The sequence below is a fragment of the Macaca thibetana genome, chromosome 10 (assembly GCF_024542745.1).
Source record: "Macaca thibetana thibetana isolate TM-01 chromosome 10, ASM2454274v1, whole genome shotgun sequence".
NCBI lineage: Eukaryota > Metazoa > Chordata > Mammalia > Primates > Cercopithecidae > Macaca > Macaca thibetana.
Window position 1 is genome coordinate 58,960,288 of NC_065587.1, and position 19,300 is coordinate 58,979,587.

At 46.1% G+C, this 19,300-nt stretch overlaps 2 protein-coding genes and 1 long non-coding RNA gene across 3 annotated transcripts in view; 1 reads left to right on the plus strand and 2 right to left on the minus strand.

Moving 5' to 3' along the window:
- Positions 1-19,300, minus strand: part of PLCG1 (phospholipase C gamma 1) — a 431,655-nt gene that overhangs the window by 230,261 nt on the left and 182,094 nt on the right. The window lies entirely within an intron of this gene.
- The window catches only part of TOP1 (DNA topoisomerase I), a 713,073-nt gene that overhangs the window by 180,349 nt on the left and 513,424 nt on the right, over positions 1-19,300 (minus strand). The gene's annotated exons all lie outside the window — the stretch shown is intronic.
- LOC126963909 (uncharacterized) overlaps positions 175-19,300 on the plus strand; it is a 233,488-nt gene continuing 214,362 nt past the window's right edge. Inside the window, exons 1-2 of the long non-coding RNA XR_007729256.1 lie at positions 175-2,715; positions 4,877-5,064. This is a non-coding gene — a long non-coding RNA (uncharacterized LOC126963909). The remainder of the gene's footprint in view (positions 2,716-4,876; positions 5,065-19,300) is intronic.

Genomic DNA, 19,300 nt, shown 5'->3' on the forward strand with positions numbered 1-19,300 from the left:
AACATCTTGAATGAGATCTTCAGGGGGAAATTTAGTCACAATAGGGATCATTGTTCTCCACCTCCAGCCGCCGGCCCAGTGTGAGGGGGGCTGACAGCTGGGGGCTACCCTGCTGATGGGCCTGGCACAGGGGCAGGATGGCGTGGGGGCGCCTGGCTTTCTTGGGGCTCGGAGCAGAGGACAGCGGGTGTGAGCAGTGCAGCTAAAGCTCTCTGTCCAGGCTGGAGGGGTGCCCCTCAGCCCCATGAAAGGGGAGTTTGCTGCGGCTCTGCAAAGGGAGAATACAGACAACTGCTCACTTTGAGCTTTGCACATTCCGCTGACTCCTTTGGTGGCTCAGTGTAGTGGAGGGAGGCTGGGAGTCAGTAGGTGGCACTCTTCCCTCTGTGTTGGTAACTGGGTCTGGGCTGACGGGAGGCCCTGGAAGAGGCTGTGCAGCCAGAGTTGGAAGAACCCTTTCTTTCGAAGCTTTAGACCAATTCACTCTTATGAGATGGAGAAAGTGAGGCACAGAGAGGCACACTGTCATACACAGACAAGGGCTGAACAGGGCTCAGTTCTGGCCAAGTCTCTGAACATAACCTTTGGGTTTTTTCTTGGGGACTTGAAGCTTCCTCTCCAATCCTGGCAAGTTGATAGCTTTTATTTGAGGTGGGTGTTGTTGGTGAAAGGTGGACCCATTCAGGGCTACTCCGCTGTCTGTGTGTCCCAGAGGGGCTGCACCCCCAGCCTACCAGACAAGGAAAAGGTGAACAGGACCACAGAGCTTCCCTTGGCATTTGGAAATCACAGGACTGCAGCGGTGCCGGGGCAGCGAGCGGTGGGTTAGAGGAGCACCCAGATGCTGACCATGACCTCAGGGGAACAGTAAACACCGCCAGACAGTCGCTGTAAGCTCGGCACCGGGGAGGTGGCTGGGGGGATGAAAATGAAGAAAACATAGTCCGTGACCTTGAGGTGACATTCACTCAAAATCACAATATGACAAATGAGTGCAATTTCTCTGAGAGGAGCTGGGCTTTGAAGGATGGCTAGGAGTTTGCAGGGGGAAAGGGTGTTCTGGGTAGACGGCGCTGCAAGTGCAAAGGCGTGGAGGCGTGAAAGCAGGAAGGCTGAGTGTGTGGAGGAGAGTGCAGCTGACTGCCCTCTGGGGACTTGTGTGCCTTGCAGGGGAGTTTGGACTTTTGTCTTGAGGGCAATCCGGAGGCACAGCAGGTTTTCAGGAGGTCGGAGACAAGGTCAGATTTGTGATTTCGACAGATCGTGCTGGCTGCTCTGTGGAGGACAGATACAAGGATTTCAGAGACAGGCTGGGAGACCTGCTGGGAGGCTCTGGTCATTGTCTATGTGAGAGGTGGACTTGGGTTGAGTTAGGACGAGTGCAGTGGGGATGGAAAAAAGAGAGGCAAAGGAATTTTTTTTTTTTGAGACTGAGTCTCGCTGTATTGCCCAGACTGGAATACAGTGATGTGATCTCGGCTCACTGCAACCTCTGCCTCCTGGGTTCAAGTGATTCTCGTGCCTCAACCTCCTGAGTAGCTGGGAGGACAGGCACCCACCACCACGCCCGGCTAATTTTAGTATTTTTAGTAGAGACGGGGTTTCACCATGTTGTCCAGGCTATTCTCAAACTCCTGACCTCAAGTAATCTGCCTGCCTTGGCCTCCCAAAGTGCTGAGATTACAGGCATGAGCCACCGCCGCTGGCCCAGGCACAGGTTTTTATTTCTGTCTTTTGAGCAGGGCTGCATTGTGACTTTTGTGACCCTAGACGCGTCTGCCTTCATGGGCCCCTCCTACAAGAATAGATTTTCATGGGTCGTAAATATTCTATTTGTCTCTCATGAAAGAAGAAAATTAAGCATATTTGTCTAACCTAAAAGTTTCTGTTTTCCCTGATTTTGAAGGACATGAGAATATTCTGTGGGTATGGAAAATGTTGTGGACCCTGCGTTGCTACAGTGCCTAATGGAGAAGTCGGCACTGGTATTGTGGAAAGAACAAATAGGATACGGAGCTCAGGCCTCCTGCTTCGAGGCTGAGGAAGGATGTGGGACACTCCCCTCCTCTTCCTCCCTCAGTGCCTCCCCAACCCCCGGGTGCCCTTGGAGATAAGAAGAATGACAATGATGATCTCACTGAGCCTTTACTACGTCCAAAGTGGGCTACTACACACCCTGTTTCATTTACTCCCCACGGAGACTCTGTGAGGTTGGGACTATTATTCTTTCTACTTTGTAGGTGAGAAAACTGATCCTCAGGGTAACTCTCGGCCACACAGCAGTGGAGGAGGTGGGGTTGCAATGGGGACAGGAGAGGTGGATGGGAGGGAGGATGAGCCCATTCTGCAGTATGTTCTGGGCCCCAGAGGGCAATAGCTGCTTAAAAACAGCTCAGATTCACTGAGCACTTACACATTGTCTAGATGTGCATTAAGCACCCACCTGTCATGGGTGGCCTTATCAGCCATCGTCTTGGCTGCCAAGCCCCTGCTCTTGTGGACCCATTGTGGGCTGCAGGGTGGCCCAGCCAGCTCAGGAGGCCCAGGGTTTTAGGGCTAGATGGACATTTTCTCTCGCCTTCCCTACCTTCCGTGGCACAGGAGAGCCGAGAGGAAGCCAGGAATGGAGTCTTCAGCTGTCTCTGTCCTCTGTGGATGTCCCCCTGCTCCCATCCGTGAGGACTGGCCTGCGCTTTGTTTCTATTGGAGGAAGAGGTAGGTACCTGGGGGTGGAGCTCCTGCCCCAGAATCATCTGGAGTTTTACCTTGGGGAGGGGAGGGCAGTTGGGAGGAGATGTGGTCACTGCTCAGACTAGTTTCCCTTCTGTCCCCAAGTACCCTGCTATGGACTGAATGGGTCCCCCCAAATTTCTATGTTGAAGACTAAATCTTCAATGTGATGGTATTAAGAGGCAGGGCTTTAGGGCAGTAGTTAGGACATGAGAAAAATATCCTACTGGGATTCATTCCGCCTTATGAAGGGATGAAGACACCAGAGCTCTCTCTTTGAGGGTGCAAGAGAGATACGGGATTTCTAGCCTCCAGCAATGTGAGAAATAAATGCTTATTGTTTAAACCCACTCAGACTACGGTATTTTGTTAGAGCAGCTGGAACTAAGACATATTCCTTCTGCTAGGCAGTTCTTTGACACTGATCCTGGCCAGATTGTCCTGCCCCACGGGAGCCCTAGAGCCAGGCCCCGGCTGGTCAAAGGGAAACAGAAACTCCCTCTCATGCACCTTGATGTGAGCCAAGCATGGTGCTGTTAGGGCGGCCAACTGTTTTCTGGGACTCGGAACTTTCAGTGTCAAAACTGGGACAGTCACGGGCAAACTGGGGCCTGTTGGTCACCGTAGGCTGTCTGTGACTGTAACACATAGTAGTTGCACGTTCCTACTGCTGAAGACACCAGGTAGTTATTGCCATGTCTTGGAATAATCTCTATCCCTTGGCACATTTCCAGGTGAGTCATGTTGACCACTTCATCCACATGGTAGATACGGGTTGACTGGCTGATTAAAACGCCTTTAGATGTAATAGGCTTCCAATGTATTGGAGAATGACTGTTTGGACTCGAGGTCACATACTTTTCACTTTGAGTTCCATTCTTTTTTTTGTCACCCAGGCTGGGGTGCAGTGGTATGATCATGGTTCACTGAGGCTTTGAGCTGGTCTCAAGCAATCCTCCTGTCTCAGCCTCCCCAGTAGCTGGGACTTCGAGTGCAAGTCATGGCTTCTGGCTCTTGAGTTCCACTCTTTCAAGCAATATGGACTTTAAGGTAGTTGTACCTGTGAAGTTCCACTTTCCATTTAAATTTCATTCCAGTAAGGAAACTTGTGTGTCTGCTCTTTGCATTTTAAACATTTAACTGAGTTTCACCATTTTCATAAAAGAAAAATGCATGATGTTAGTTAGGGCAGCAAACAGATGATTTTAAAGCATTTCAACAATTAGTCTTTTTAAGAAAATGAACACTAGTTTTAAAAAGCAGGTATTTGGGTAGAAAAAAGTAGTGAGGTATTAAAAAAATCTTATGATTGAGGGAAAGCACTACAATGGAGGTATAAACCACAGTTATATGGGTGTGATAAGTGCCTGATATGGTTTGGCTCTGTGTCCCCACCCAACTCTCATGTCGAATTGTAATTCCCAAAGTTGGCGGAGGTACCTGGTGGGAAGAGATTGGATCATGCGGGTGGATTTCCCCCTTGCTGTTCTTGTGATAGTGAGTGAGTTCTCATAAGATCTGGTTGTTTAAACGTGTGTAGCACCTCCCCCTGCACTCTCTTTCTCTTGCTCCGTTGTGGTAAGACGTGTTTGCTTCCCTTCACCTTCGGCCATGATTGTGTTTCCTGAGGTCTCCCAGCCACACTTCCTGTACAACCTACAGAACTGGGTCAATTAAACCTCTTTTCTTCATAAATTACCCCGTCTCATGTAGTTCTTTATAGTAGTGTGAGAACAGACTTCATACAATGCTCAATGTTTGGAAAAGATGAACTAGGGTGGGGCAGAGAGCAGTGTTTTCCTGGGTTTGCCACTTAACAGGTGGGCTGAACTCTCAACCTCTCCAAGCTCTAGTTTCCTTATCTATAGAATAGTATAATGAATATTGGGTTGTTCCAAGGTTTAAATAAGATCTTTAATGTAAAGTACTTAGCACAGTCCCTGGCACATAGGAAGACCTGACAAATAGAAGTGAATTATTATTTTTATGAAATAAATGATACAAATAATCAGAGTGAATAGGATCCTGAAGAATTCGAAGGGTCAATTAACACATTTTCTCTAGGCCAGTGGTTCTCATAGTTGAGGGTTCATCAGAATCACCTGTGTGATTTCCTAGTTCACAGACTGCTGGGCTTCACTTTCAGAGTTTCTGATTAAGTGGGCCTGGAGTAGGCCAGGAATCTGCATGTCTAACAAGTGCCCAGGTGATGCTGATGCTGACAGCCACTGCTGTGATGTGAAATTGGCAGTTAAGGAAGAGAAGTTGCCTGCTCTGAAGCACCGTGGTTGTGAAACATCCTACAGTGAAAACAGGCGCATGTATGATGGAGAGGTAAGATTTTTCACAGCTTCTTCCTGTAACAAAGGGGATCCGAAGGCTTTCTACATCAGCCTGCGAGAGAGCAGCAGAGTTAGGTTAAACAGAGTATGTGAACAGCAGATGTTTAGTGAGGGAGGAAGGTGCTCAACCACTTGAATTTCTTTAAACCTTGCTCCAATTCAGTGTTTCTCAAAGTGGAGTTCCCAGACCAGCAGCATCAGTGTCACCTGGGAATTTGTAAGAAATGCAAATTCCTGGGCTCAAAGTGGGGCCCAGTGATCTGGTTCAACAAGCCCTCCAGGTGATTCTGATGTTTGCTACAGTTCGAGAAGCACTGATCTAAGTGATTTGTGACTTCCTTATACATGGAAGACAGGGTGGCTAATGTAAGTTTATCTTATTTAAATAAATAATTACAAAAAACACAATTGACTGATCATACTTTTCAAAACCTCTGGGGAAAGCAAGCCCGGGGTGGCAGCATTGCAGATTACCCTCCTTACAATTACCCTCCTTTATTCCCTCATACTGCACACTAGTATTACCTGGGCAATTAAAAAAATTAGTGATGCCTGGCTTGCACCCTCAGAGATTCTGCTTTCTCTGGGATGAAGCTTGAGTATCATACTTGTGTGTGCGCGCGTGTGTGTGTGTGTGTGTGTGTGTGTGTGTGTGTGTTTTGAGAAAGAGCCTTGCTCTGTCACCCAGGCTGGAGTGCAGTGGTGTGATCTCGGCTCACTGCAACCTCTGCCTCCTGGGTTCAAGCCTCCGAGTAGCTGGGACTACAGGCTTGCACCATCATGCCTGGCTAATTTTTGTATTTTTAGTAGAGATGGGATTTTTCCACGTCGGCCAGGCTGGTTTAGAACTCTTGGCCTCAAGTGATCCACCCGCCCTGGCCTCCCAAATTGCTGGGATTACAGGTGTGAGCCACTGTGCCCGCATGAGCAGCATATTTTTAAAAGCTCCCCTGGTGATTCTAGTGGACTGAGAACCAGCAGTCTATGTAATTATTTGTCTGTTTAGTGTCTGTCTGTCCCGAAGGTTTAGAAGTTACACAAGAGGAGGGACTGTAAATGTTTGTAAAATGAAAAATGAATGAATGGAAGTGTGGATATTTCTTTGCAATACTGATTTTGTTTCCTTTGGATATACACCCAGAAGTGGGATTACTGGATCATATGGTAGCTCTATTTTTAATGTTTTGAGGACCCTCGATACTGTCTTCCATTATGGCTGTACCAATATTCACAGTAGTTAAGATATGAAAACAATCTAAATGTCTGTCAATAGATAAATGGATAAAGAAAATGGGAGTAATAATGTGAGTTATTATTCAGCCTTATAAAAGAAGAAAATCTTGTCATTTCCAACAACATGAATGAACCCGGAAGACACTATGCTAAGTGAAATGTCAGACACAGAAAGGCAAACACTGTAGGATTTCGCTAATATGTGGAATCTAAAATAGCCGAACACACAGAAGCAGAGTAGAATGGTGGCTCCCAGGGGCTGGGGGTAGATGTTGGTTAAGGGGTTCCAAGTCTCAGTTATGCCAGATGAACAAGTTCTGGAGAGTTAATGTACAGCCAGGAGACTATAGTGACCAATGCTATATATTGCATATTTGAAACTTGCTGGCAGGGTAGATCTTGAGTGTTCTCACCACACACGCATATGTAAAAGAGAAAAAAAAGAAAAGAAAATGGTAACCAAGTGAGGTGACGGGTATGGTAATTAGCTTGATTATGGTAATCATTTCATAATGCATATGTATATCAAACATCCAGTTATATACCTTAAAAGTATGCAATTTTAATTTGTCAATTATACCTAAGTAAAGCCGAAAAAATTAACAAGTGAAGGAGATTATTGCAGGGTGGGCCTTCTATAGGGTTCTCATGAGGAGGTGACAAACCCATTGGGCGGACCTGGACCCTGACTGATGGGAGGTGGTCTTCCTGGTAGGGGAAATGGCATGAATGCATTGGAGGCTGGAGGATGCAAGGGCAGCTTAGAGAAAATTAGTCTGCCCAGGCTGATAAACCTGGGTCAAAGGAACAATGAACAATGTTGGAGAAGGGCCTTGAATGCTGAGTCAAGGAGTTTAGGCCTCTTCCACTGGTTACCACTTCCGGGGATCATTGCTTCTGTTTTCTTACCTCTCTCATCCTGAAGATCAGCTTCAGGGCGGAGAAGACCTGGGGGACAATTTCTCCTGTTGATTCCACTCAGTTCCCTATTCAAGCCAGGGACAGAGAAGAAGCCCAACTCCAGCTGGACTCCCGAGAACATATGGGCCTTGGAAATCATAATAAGAGGAAGCCATCTTCTTCATTAATTGATTAATGTAATTAAAGAAAGATAAGTATGTCGATGCCGACCACATTAGAGTTAATTTGTACGGGCAATTAGCTGCGCTCCCTCCTTCATGCTAACTGCCTCAGATGTGCTTGTGCACAGTAACCTTGGAGGTCATCAGTGGGTGCTTGGTGGCCCCTGTGAACCTTATTCTGGTCACCCTAGTGCCTAAAAAGAGCCCATGAGCCCCCAGATGTGGATGAGATACAAGCTTTGTGGCCTTGGGAGAAGTCTCCTAACATCTCTGATTTTCAGTTTTCTTGTCTGTGCAATGCGGATGATTACACTGATCTCACAAAGGAGTAGTGAGCACTCAGTGAGGAGATGTATATGCCAGAGACTTGTAGGGACCAGCACATCTCCTTCCTTCCAAGGGTGTCTCCCTTTTCAGGCCTGGTGACCAGTCCTTGGCACACAATGCTCTGGGTCCTTGCCCTGAGATGTTCCTGTAAGAACTCTGGGGATTTCGTGGGCCTGGCTGTCACCCTACTTTGCCCCTACCTTGATGCTGTCTCCATTCTCACATGCTCTCCTGGGGCTGTCTCTGAGAGATCCTGCGTCTCTCTTTTTCTCTACCACCAACCCCACCCCTACCCCTATTGGGCCAACATACTCTTCCCAGGGAAGCCCTAGATCCTGCTCTGCAGCCACATCTCTCCTTTGTCATCCAGATCCCAGGATCCAGCTCCCTGTGGAATGTCCCACCGGGATGTGGCAGCTCTACAGCTGATGGCTTCATTTCTCTGTCCCAACACCGCAAATCAAATCCCTTTCCAGGACTCCCAGAGCTTGTCATCTTCCCTGCCCTGTGAATACAGCAGTTCCCAGCACAGCCACCTGGGGGCTCCCTCTCCGCTCACGGCTTCCTGCCCTGACCCCGCCCCGACCCCGCCCTGGTGAAGGACTCCCGTTCTGTTCCTCCCCCTTGTTCCCATCCTCCATGTCTTGGCTCACAGCTCTCCCTGCATGAGTTCCCTCTCCCCCTCTTTTTTTTTTTTTTTTTTTGAGATGAAGTTTCGTTCCGTTGCCCAGGCTGGAGTGCAGTGGCGCCATCTTGGCTCACGGCAACCTCTGCCTCTCGGGTTCAAGTAATTCTCCCACCTCAGCCTATGAGGAGCTGGGACTACAGGCCTGCGCCACTGTGTCTGGAATTAGTGGATTCCTGGTCTGGCTGACTTCAAGAATGACCCGCGGACCCTTGCGGTGAGTGTTACAGTTCTTAAAGACGGTGTGTCCGGAGTTAGTTCCCTCAGAAGTTCAGATGTGCCTGGAGCTTCTTCCTCCTGGTAGGTTCGTGGTCTTGCTGACAGGAGTGAAGCTGCAGACCTTCGCCGTGAGTGTCACAGCTCTTACAGGCGGCATGTCTGGAGTTTTTCGTTCTTCCTGGTGGGTTCGTGGTTTCGCTGGCTTCAGGAGTGAAGCTGCAGACCTTTACAGGGACTGTTACAGCTCATAAAGGCAGCGTGGTCCCGAAGAGTGAGCAGCAGGAAGATTTATTGCAAAGAGCAAAAGAACAAAGCTTTCCACAGTGTGGAAGGGGACCCAGCGGGTTGCCGCTGGCTGGCTGGGGCAGCCTACTTTTATTCCCGTATCTGGCCCCACCACATCTTACTGATTGGTTCGTTTTGACAGAGCGCTGATTGGTACATTTACAATCCTCCAGTTAGACATAAAAGTTCTCCAAGTCCCCTCTAGGTTAGCTAGAAACAGAGTACCAATTGGTGTATTTACAAACCCTGAGCTAGACACAGAGTGCTGATTGGTGCGTTTACAATCCCTTAGCTGGACGTAAAAGTTCCCCAAGTCCTCACCAGACTCAGGAGCCCAGCTGGCTTCACCTAGTGGATCCTGCACTGGGGCTGCAGGCAGAGCTGCCCACCAGTCCCCAGTGGCACCTGCACTCCTCAGCCCTTGGGCGGTCGATAGGACAGGGCGTCACGGAGCATCCATCCCTTCCCAACGTTTCCTTATGATCCTTTGATATTGTCCCTCCTGCCCCTCCCACCTCTCCCATGCATTTCATCCTTAGTGAACCACCGCTCTGCTTTCTGTCACTACAGATTAGTTTGCTTTTTCTAGAATTTTAAATAAATAAAATTAAGCAGTATGCATTTTTGGCCTGACTTTTAAACTCATTATAATTACTTTGAGACTCATCCACATTGTTGCATGTATCAGTAGTTCATTCCTTTTAATTGCTGGGTAGTATTTCGCTGTATGGGTATACCGCTTCTTGTTGATTCTTTTACCTGTTGATGGCATTTGTATTTTTTCCAGCTTTTGGCTATTACAACTAATGTTGCTGTGGAAATATCTGTACAAGTCTTTGTGGGGGACAGAATACCTCATTTTATCTCATTGTGATTTTAATTTGCATTTCCCTAAGGAGTAACGATGTCGAACCTTGTTTTCATGTGGTTATTTGCCATCCCTATGTCTTCTTTGGGGAAGTGTCTATTCACAATTTTTGCCTATTTTAAAAAATATTGGGCTGTTTTGCTTATTACTGAGTTTTGATCGTTTTATATATTTGGAATATAAATTATTTACCATATATGTCATTTACAAATACTTTTCCCCATTCTGTAGTTTTTCTTTTCATTCTCATAACGGTGTCTTCTTTGAAAGAATAATAGTTCTTAATTTTAATGAGGTCCAATTTATCACTTGTTTTTCTTTTTTTTTTTGAGACAGAGGCTCGCTTAGTCGCCCAGGCTGGAGTGCAATGGCGCGATCTCGGCTCACTGCAAGCTCCGCCTCCCGGGTTCACGCCATTCTCCTGCCTCAGCCTCCCGAGTAGCTGGGACTGCAGGCGCCCGCCGCCTCGCCCGGCTAATTTTTTTGCATTTTTAGTAGAGACGGGGTTTCACCGGGTTAGCCAGGATGGTCTCGATCTCCTGACCTCGTGATCCGCCCGCCTTGGCCTCCCAAAGTGCTGGGATTACAGGCGTGAGCCACCGCGCCCGGCCTATCACTTGTTTTTCTTATTGGATGTCATATACAAGAAATCTTTGCCTCATTCAAACTTACGAGGATTTTCTCCTATATTTCTTCTGAAGATTTGTAGTTTTAGGCTTTACATTAGGTCTATGCTCTTTTATTTTGGTTAACAGCTTCACTGAGATAAAATTTATGTACCATACAGTTCACCCATTTAAAGCATACAATTTAGTGGTTTTTGGTATATTCATGCAGTTGTACAATCATCACTCTCTAATTTCAGAACATTTTAATTTCCCCTGATGAAATGCCATCACAAGCAATGGACACTGGGGACTACTCGAGTAGAGAGTGAGGTGTGGCCTGAGAAACTACCTATTGGGTTCTATACCTCTCACTATCTGGGTAATGGGATCATCTATATCCCAAACCTCAGCATCATGCAATATACCCATATAACAAACCTGAACACGTACCATTTGAATCTAAAATAAAAGCTGGAAAAACCTGTATATACAGATGTATTTTATTAAATTAATTTGGCTAGAACTGGGAGGATGGAAACTGATGTTTATTAAAGCTTTACTATGAGGTGATAAAAAAATACAAAGAAACTCCCTTCCCATTAGCAAGCACTTCCCATTCCCCTCTTCTGCCAACCCCTGGAAGACATTAATCTACTTTATATCTCTATGCATTTACCCATTCTTGACATTTCATAGAAATGGAGTCATACAACATGTCATCCTTTGTGACTGGCTTCTTTCACTTAGCGTGATGTGTTAAAGTTTCACCCATGTGGTAGCATGTGTCAGTACTTCATTATTTTTTATTGCTGAATATTAAATTCAGGAATATTGTATGGATAAACCACATTTTGTTTATCCATTCATCAGTTGGTTGGCATTTTGATTGTTTCAGTTTTTTTGGCTATTATGAATAATTGCCGCTACCAACGTTTGCATATAAATTTTGTGAGAACTTTTTTTTCCTTTTGCATATATACCAAGGAATAGAATTGCTGGGTCACATGGTAATTCAATGTTTAACTTTTTGAGGAACTGCCAAACTGCTTCCCAAAGCAGCTTCACCAGTAATGTATGAGGGTTCCAATTTCTGCACATACTGACCAACACTTGTTATTGTTCATCTTTTCGATGATAGCTATCCTAATGAGTGTGAAATGGTATCTTGTTGTAGTTTTGATTTACATTTCCTTAATGACTAATGATGTTGAGCATCCTTTCATGGGCTTATTGGGTATTTGTATATCTTCTTTGAAGAATGTCTATTCAAATCCTTTGCCTATTTTTAAATTGGGTGGTTTGTCTTTCTATTATTGAGCTGTAAGAACTATTGATATATTCTGGATGCTAGAACCTTATGAGATGCATGATTTGCAAATATTTTCTTTCATTGTATAGAGAAGTCTTTTTGCTTTCACTCTAATTCTTCTTTTTCTTGATATTGTTCTTTAAAATAGAAATTTAAACGATATCAGTGAAGTCCACTTTATGCTGAACTTTGAGTTATTTATTTATTTATTTATTTTGGGGATGGAATCTTGCTCTGTCACCCAGGCTGGAGTGCAGTGGCGTGATCTTGGCTTACTGCAACCTCCACCTCCAGAGTTCAAGCGATTCTCGTGTCTCAGCCTCCGGAGTAGTTGGGATTATAGGCATGTGCTACCATGCCTGGCTAATTTTTGTATTTTTTTTTTTTTTTTTTTAGTAGAGATGGGATTTTATCACGTTGGTCAAGCTGGTGTTGAATTCCTGACCTCTGGTGATCCACCCACCTTGGCTTCCCAAAGTGCTTGGATGACAGTTGTGGGCCACCACGCCTGGCCTTGAATTAATTTTTAATTATGGTACAAACTATGGATTGAGGTTTTTCTCTCTTTTCTGCCTTCTTTCTCCATTGAACTGACTTGGCACGTTTTTCAAAAATCCACTGACATGTGTATGTAGGCCTATTTTTGGAACAAGTCCTGCTACCTTTACACTCAAAGTACCTTTCAGATTTGTCCCCTTTTCTCTCTCTCTCTTTTATAGAGATAGGGTCTTGCTATGTTGGCCAGGTTGGTCTTGAAATCCTGGCCTCAGTAAATCCTTCCATCTTGGCCTCCCAAAGTGTTGGGATTACAAGTGTGAGCCACTACACCCTGTCTTTTCTCTATCTCTACAGTACTCTGCCAATCCTGGGCCAGCACTGCCACTTTGGTGGCTGCAGCAGCCTCCTCCCTGGATCCCTTTCCCCACTCTTGTCCTCCCCCCAATCCATTATTCACTCAACAGCAGAAGGAATTTTTATCAGGTGCTGCTATGCTTAACACCCTTCATTAGCTTCCCACTACCCTTAGATAAAATGCCAACTTTATGTTATGCCATATATCTGCATGGTCCTTTACTCAACTTCCTTTCTGATCTCATCATCCGCTACCACATTCTCCCTTGCTCCCTGGCCTTTTTTGAATTTTTGGAATGCATCTTGCTCCTCCTAACCTCAGGGCCTTTGCACATGCTGTTCCCTCTGCCTGTGAAGCTCTCCTCCCCACTTTTGCATTCTTGTTTATCTATGAGTTACTCATATTTCTGTTTCAATATTTCTTTTTCAGAGAAACTGACTCATCTCTTCTCCTCCATCTAAATTCAGTCTTTCTCTATTGTCTACCTTCCTGTCTCATTGTCTCTAATCATGCTCCACATTGTTAAGCTATTGCTGTGTAACAACAGCAAAAATAGCACAGAATCTCAGTGATATTCAATAGTAAGTATTTATTTCATTCATGGGTTGGTGGCTCAGCTCTCCTCCACTTCTCATTCATCTCCTGGGATCAGCAGGCTAGGCAGGGTATGTTCTCATGGCTATGGCTAAAGTATAAGAGGGCAAGCCTCCTCGTACAAGCTCGTTTAAAATTCTTGCTTATGTCATGACTGCTCACATCTCATTGGCCAAAACAGTGCCCAAATTTGCCAAAGTCCATGGGTGAGAGGGATTGCAATGTTGTAATGAAAAACTTGATACACAGAGGGGTGGAGAATTGGAGCCAGTCATTCAACCTACCCCATATCCTTTGCACAGTCACATTAAATAATTAATAACATATTTCTTATTTGATTATTTAATGGTTTATCTCCCTGCTCCATGAGAGCAGGGCGTTGCCTACCCTGTTTACTTCTTTATGCCTCAGTGCCTAGCACTGTACCTGGAATCAATTAGATTATAATATTGAAGTAATTGGTTGGATACATAGAGGAATGAATGAGGCCAGGCATGGTGGTGCATGCCTGTAATCCCAGCACTTTGGGAGGCCAAGGTGGGGGAATTGTTTGAGCTCAGGGGTTCGAGATCAGCTGGGCCATGTGGTGAAACCCCATCTCTGCAAAAAACACAATATTAGCCAGACCTGGTGGTGCATGCCTGTAGTCCTAACTACTCAGGAGGCTGAGGTGGGAGGGTCATTTGAACCCAGGAGGTTGAGGCTGAAGTGACTCTTGAGCATGCCATTGATTGCACTCCAGCCTGGATAATAGAGTGAGACCCTATCTCAAAAAAAAAAAAAAAAAAAAAAGAATGTTTCTTCTTTCTCTCACCCTTCCTCTTTTCTATCTCTGTAAAATGAGAATCATAATATTCCAATCATTGGGATGTGGAAAGATTCTGTTTAAATGAGACTTTACCATCTGGAAGACCCATAGGATTTGGTAGTTCAAAGTCCAGCACAAGCTGAGGGTCATATCCTGACCCAAGGGACACCTAAGGGGCCGGCATACCCTTAAGCCCATTCACCAGGGAGCGGCACATCCTGTGGTCCTTCTGTAGGTCAGTGGATTGCATCCACGTTCTTGGAAGCCAGTGCCCCCAGTCTGAGGGTTCCCAAGTCCCCCTGTAAAACTGACAGCTTGATCCCCATGAAAAGAATCTGCTTATGAGGCCAACTATCATGCCTCAGTGGACCCCCCACCCCCACTCCCTCTGTACAGGCTACAGATATGCTGTGTGGCATCATGAAGGATGTCCTTCTCAGTATCATCTGGCTCTGAGTAGAGGGCATATTTATGGGATAGGAAATGTCATGCCTATGTTTCCAGCATTTCCTCTACTAAAAGGTACAAACTGCCAGGCTGCACAAGAAGATTTCTCTGCAGTAGGAATAAGAATTGAGGTGGGGGCCAAACTAGGCATGAGGTTTAGAGGCCAAAGTCCTTCTTCAGAGCCCTGGCTCAACTGGGAATAGCCCCTCCTTCCTGCTGGGTAAGGTCAAGGACCTCCCTGACTCAGTCTGTCCACCCATGACTTCTTCATCTGGGCTTGAGGCTCTCCTCATCTCTGGTCTTTGCATTATTGCTTATTTTTCCTATCCTGTGGCTTAGGATAATTGCCAAATAATTATCAAACAAAATAATTATCAAATCCAGTCTGTATTGAGAAAACAGTGGGAGCCAGGTGCTGTGCTAGGCCCTTTCATAAGCATAATTCAGTTTTCCCTACAATCTCAGGGACAGCATTAGCATGCTCAGATGAGGAAACTGAGGCTCAGAGAGGTTAAGTACTTGTTTGAGGTTATGCTGCTCTTGGTTCCTTCCTATGATGACTCACACATATTTGGAGCCCAGAACTCCCACCCACTCTAGGGGCCTTGTCTCCTGTATCCTTGCTTTCCTGGGATTACTGCCCATTATCTTTGGGGCTTGGGACAAGGTGGTCTTGGGGCATGGTTCTCCAGAATCCTAGGGCTCCTCCAGCTACTGGGAAGAGGAGGCAGCCCCCCTCCTGGGACTGTTTGCAGCAGCGAGCTTGAACTTACTTTATTCATATGTCACAAAGGCAAAGATCCCAGCAGGCTGACAGACTGAGTGTGGGATCTAGATCTCTCAGATACATACAGCCACCTCTGTTACTATAAAAACAATGTTTTTAGAGGATTTCAGAAAAAAAAATTCATAATGTGAAAGAAAAAAAGCTGTGTGACAAAAAACCATCTGAGAGGCAGCCGTTACCATCTGCTGCCTGTGCAGCTGCTTCTAGGTTGCAGACCACTCCCCCACTTCCTCTGATCTGCCTGGGAAGGGTTTCAAGCCCAAGACTGGTGTATTGGTGTGGACTCAACACATCTGAGTAGGAAGCTCAAGGCACTCATGCAAGGTGCTTTGAGAGCCCCTATCTTGAGCCAAACCCACCTTTGACTTTAACATAGTCAGTCCTTAGTTTCTCCATCTGTAAAATGCGGTAATTTTTTTTTTTTTTTTTTTTTTGAGACGGGGTCTCGCTCTGTCACCCAGGCTGGAGTGCAGTGGCTGGATCTCAGCTCACTGCAAGCTCCGCCTCCCGGGTTCACGCCATTCTCCTGCCTCAGCCTCCCGAGTAGCTGGGACTACAGGCGCCAAAATGCGGTAATATTTGTGTGTATCATTGGTCCAACAAGTGCAGACACAGGGAATCAGCTCTTGCTTTTGAGTATAAAGGCCAACCCCCACCTGCCTTCAGGTCTTTGGATGACGTGGGTCCTCATTCATTCTACTAATGATAAGCTGTAGAAAGAGGGGAGATGGATTTTTATGGTCACCATTTGGGGACTTCCTGATATAGGAAGAGGAGGCCACAGAGAGTGAAGATGGTAACAACTTTTCTGGCTGGATCTCCCCTGTCTGGAGGGGGCTCTTGATGGTGAGCCCAGTTGCAGAGGTGCACACAGTAGGTGAGCTCAAGCAGGCTGAGGATACGCTTCCGCAACTGGGAATTTCCAAGAGACTCAGAGCCCAGGTCTAGCTGGTCAACCTGCTGGGGTTTTAGCCTCTGTGACATATAATTCAAATGAGCAGAAACTCCCTTTTGATGGCCTCTGTGCTCCTTTCTCAGGGTCTGAGGGGCAGGTAGTGTGACTGCCTCTATGGCATAGATATGAGAGTTGACCATGGCATGAGTATGTCTGCTGAGCGCAGAGCGGAACAGGATCGGACCTCATTCTTATAGAATCTGAAGCAGAAGTCTTCTAACCTCACAGGGAGGATGGAAGAGTGGGTGGTGTGATGCCTGGAAAACTCGCAGCACAAAGATTGGGTCAGAGGATGTGCTTAATACAGGAGAGTAGTTATTATTATTGCCATTAGCATTGGTTATTATTACTTCTATGTCATCATTAGGAATGACATAATGAGGAAGAGGCGGCTAGCTGACCTCCAAAAGTTCATGCTTCCCCTTTAATAGAATAGAGTTTGTGCTGGCAGCTACCCAGACAGGACCTATACCTCCCAGACTCCCTTGCATACAGTGGGGACCACATAACTCGTTTTCATTGGTGAACTATGAGCAGGAAGACTTTGGGTCAATTTTAGGCCAAGGAGATTAAGAAGTGAGTCCACCTTCTCCACCCTCTCTTCTTCCACCTCCTGTCTAGAGGCGGAGTACTCTGAAGCCGTGAGAGTCTGCACTGAGGAGCAGCATGCCTGGATGGCTGGGCCAGGTGGGGCATTTCCCCAGAGTTATCAAAAAGGGGGCTTAGCGAGGAAGCTGAAAAGAAAGGTCAAAGGTTAACTCTAAAAAGCTTAACAAGACCATAACCAGGATGATGAGTCCAGAGCAGACTTGGTTGCAGTGAGAAGTGGAGTGCATGTGGTTAGGGTGAATGGTTCAGAATGGAGGCTGAGGTTGAAGATGCATGGAAAGTGAGTGATACCCTCAATGCACTTAAGGTTCACCCCCTCTGCCCAATGGGGAAGCCTCTTCAAGTTGGATTCTGTTTGGAAGTTAATCTTCCAACCAAAATACTGGGGCACCAAGTCCCTTCCCATGACACTCAGCAGGGAGACACGTGGAACAGATCAAAAGGAAGAAGAGAGACCCCATTTTTGAGTGACTAAAACTGGAGGTAGATCCTGTTCAGTGTCTGATGGAAGAGATTGTTTTTGACCCTTTTGACATTGAGAGTAGATAGATGTACCTGGAGCCACAGAGATAAAACTCTGCCAAGAGTGAGTGTGATGAGTAGCTGATCTGAGAAGTTTCTGCAATTGGAGTTACTGGAGTTAAAAGCCCTGATGCAAGGCAGAGACTACTCCCATGCAACAGGTGGGATGGGATATCTACTAAACAGCACCAGATCCTGAACATCCTTAATGGCAAACAAGAGTCAGAGAAGTCCTGAACCAGTGGAGACATTCCCTATCCTCTATTTTTTGGGAAGTCACCAATTCCTCAGAAAGGAGCAACTGGGCGATTAAATTGGAAACACTTTGCGTTTATTAAAACTGTAGGATTTATAGTTTAACTGGTTAGCAGACTGCATGGAGATCTCATTCAAAATGAGTCTCAACATTCCAGATCCCATTATTGTCCATGTAAAGTTCTAATTTATTTTTTTTTTTTTTGAGACAGAGTCTTGCTCTATTACCAAGTCTGGATGAAGTACAGTGGTGCAATCTTGGCTCACTGCAACGTCTGCCTCCCAGGCTCAAGCGATTCTCGTGCCTCACCCTCCTGAGTAGCTGGGACTACAGGCGTGTGCCGCCATGCCTGGTTAATTTTTGTATTTTTAGTAGAGTCAGGGTTTCGCCATGTTGGCCAGGCTGGTCTCAAACTCCTGACCGCAAGTGATCCACCTGCCTTGGCCTCCCAAAGTGCTGGGGTTACAGGTGTGAGCCACCACACCTGGCCAATTAGAGACTAATTCTCTAATCTCTGAATTAGAGAAGTCCTCTAGGCATTTCTATAGATCAACACTTCACAAAAGTTTTCTTGCCCATAGAACAACAGCTCCATGGGATGTTAATAGGCATTCCAAGGGAATAAATTCTTGGTTAGAAAGTGAGAGATAGACTGGCTAAATTTCACAGTTTTTGGTTCTTTGCAGAACTACTGTTATGGACAGAATGTTTATGTCTCCCCAAAATTCCTATGTTGAGATCCTAATCCTCAATGCAATGGTATTAGGAAGTTGGGCCTCTGGGAGGTGATTAGGTCATGAGTGTGGAGCCTACATGAATGGAATTAGTGTTGAATGAATGAGACCTCAGAGGGCTCTTTTGCCCTTTCCACCATGTGAGGATACAACCAGAAGTCAACAGTCTTCACCCTAGAAGAGAGTCTTCACCAGAACCATGCTGGCACCATGGAAGATCCTGGAATTCCAGCCTGCAGAATTGTAAGAAAAAATTTCATGCTGTACATGAAACTTTGTTATGGCAGCCCAAACTAAGATAGTTGCTCAGAGCCTTCAATAAGTTGATGTGCATTGAGATCTCCACTTATGGGTCTGGGGGACCTTTTTTTCCTGAACCATGCTGTGAGACTCTGTTCTGTTTCTCATTCTTTGGGGAGGTGGGCACATCGTATACATACATTGTGTAGACATTTGCTGGCAGATGCTGGTGGCCAGTGGGGACAGACCAAATCAGCAGCCCTCTTTTGCAAATAGGTCAGAGGTAGGTTCATTCTTGTCCATGTGCCACCCCAGTTATGAAGGCCTGTCCAGGGTGCTGTGGGAGTGCGGAGTAGAGGGCTTAACTCTCTTTGGTGAGGTCAGGGAAGGCCACACTCTGGGGGTCATGATTGTTCTGGGTCTTTAAGGATGAGTAAGATTGTATAAAGCCAGCGGGAGGCCAGGCGTGGTGGGTCACACCTGTAATTCCAGCACTTTAGGAGGCTGAGGCAGGTGGATCATGAGGTCAGGAGTTTGAGACCAGCATGGCCAATATGGTGAAACCCTGTCTCTACTAAAAATACAAAAATTAGCCGGGCATGGTGGCAGGCGCCTGTAGTCCCAGCTACTCGGGAGGCTGAGGCAGAAGAATCGCTTGAACCTGGGAGGCGGAGGTTGCAGTGAGCCGAGATCATGCCACTGCACTCCAGCCTGGGCAACAGAGCGAGACTCCATCTCAAAAAAAAAAAAAAAAAAAAGGAAGTGGGGGTGTGGAGGGACACTTCAGACATGGACAACAGCAGGTGT